The sequence below is a fragment of the Carya illinoinensis genome, chromosome 9, assembly GCF_018687715.1.
Source record: "Carya illinoinensis cultivar Pawnee chromosome 9, C.illinoinensisPawnee_v1, whole genome shotgun sequence".
NCBI classification, from domain to species: domain Eukaryota; kingdom Viridiplantae; phylum Streptophyta; class Magnoliopsida; order Fagales; family Juglandaceae; genus Carya; species Carya illinoinensis.
The window spans coordinates 35,842,899-35,844,686 of record NC_056760.1 but is presented as its reverse complement, the minus strand read 5'-3'; the positions used below and the strand labels follow the sequence as shown (position 1 = coordinate 35,844,686).

The window sequence follows — 1,788 nt, the reverse complement described above, 5'->3', positions numbered from 1 at the left end:
TTAATGGTGGGGCAGTACATGAGTTGCTAGTTCTCATAGCTTGAAGGAAGTTGAAAGACATAATTTTTCCATACTCTGGTTTCTAGTTCTCTTATATGTAAACAGTAGCAAGTTTTAAGACTTGAGGATCTACTAGTTTTCTAAAATTTAACAGAATGCGTATAATCATGGTCATGCTTATCCGTGGAAATACTAAAAAGAGCAAAAAAATTGTATTTTAATCATCTTTCTTGGCTTTTCAATAATAATTCAAACTACAAAGATGTTAGAGAGTCTAACACAAGAATGCATGGCTCTAATAAAATAAGACATCTGAACTTACCAAAAGGGATAAACATGATACATCCCAAAGTCAAATAAATAATCTGTATGGGTATATATTCACACACTAGACGACAGTATCTTAACTACCTTCCAATCAGTGAAGAATATCTAAGTTCTTACAGTTGCTGGAAGTCCTAGAATTGAGAATTACGATCATATTTTTGAAACCTTAATATGAAATTAGTTTTCCGAGCAAAAATTAAGTTGTTAAAGTGAGGAAGTCTATATCGACACCAAAATAAAGCATACATAGACCTTGAGCAGGAGTTTCCCAGTGCCCGACACAAAACCTGCATCAGTGTTGCCAATTCCAGTGGCAAATTGGCCAAATGCTCCAATTTTACAAGTGCAAGAGTCTGTACCCAGCAGGACCTGAATGCAATGAATAGGGTTTAACAACATTGGAACTTTAAGGCACAAAAGTGACATGAATTATTTATTGACTTTGCAATGTATTTGATAAAAGAACTTACCTCTCCAGGCCTAGAGTGACCTTCTTGTGCAAGAGCAATATGGCATACACCTTTGTAATCTGGGTTAGCCTAAAAAGTTAGGAAGGAAAATTTAGATATAACCTCTTGAGGATAATGGATTAGCAAAATGGAAAGAGAGCAAATGAGAGAGTAGAGACATACCTTAAATTTACCAAGATCTTTAATATCATAAAAGTACTTGATATTTTGCTCCATGCAGAAATCCCTTAGTATATCCACATTACGGTTTGCACGTTCATCACTCGTGAATATGTAATGGTCTGGTATTATTACAATCTTCTCCCGATCCCAAACCTCAAGGGACTATACCATCCCTAGGACTTAAGCTATTAATCTTGGGGAAAAGTGTTATCAAAGTACATTCCCATGATCTACTAGTTTAACACAGTCATAAAGGTTAAAGGCTCTCAAAACATTCATTCAAACTCAATATTAAAAACAGGAAATAATCAATATTAAAAAGAGTACAAATAAATATAAGTATTCAATAAGCCTACATTTGAAATGACAGCAATATTCATTGGAAGAGGAACCCATGCAGACATTGGGAAACAAGCTGACAATGACATTTCAGACAAAGATGTCTTCCAAATCTCTAATCATATATATATATATGGTGGTATGTATGTATATAGCAGTATAGCGGTTACTTAGTTTTGTTGACAAGACCATGCACCTCTTTCACTTTGAATATTCATGCAGAAAAAGAGACAAATACATAGATAATTAATTATAAATAACTAAATAGAAAGCTATTATTGGTGCAGCTAGCAATGGAGAGACATCTCATTCTCAACAATCATACAATATCCCTTTGTTATAAGCTTTTTGGATTTGTAACAGAGAAAAGTGAGTAAAAAAAAGATTCTATCTATATTTGAAAACCTTGGATCTTTTTTCATGCATCTAGTTTGAAAAAAGTCATAATGAGTACTTAATGGAAATGATATTCATAAAGGAAAAATGGATT

General features: G+C 33.3%; 1 long non-coding RNA gene across 1 annotated transcript; it reads right to left on the bottom strand.

Annotated features, from left to right (window-relative positions):
* Positions 1 to 606: 606 nt before the first annotated feature.
* Positions 607 to 1,111, bottom strand: LOC122275040. Its single transcript, XR_006228480.1, has 3 exons — positions 960 to 1,111; positions 798 to 866; positions 607 to 696 (listed from the first exon to the last, which is right to left on the bottom strand). It is a non-coding gene; the product is annotated as an uncharacterized LOC122275040 (long non-coding RNA).
* Between the last annotated feature and the right edge of the window lie 677 nt (positions 1,112 to 1,788).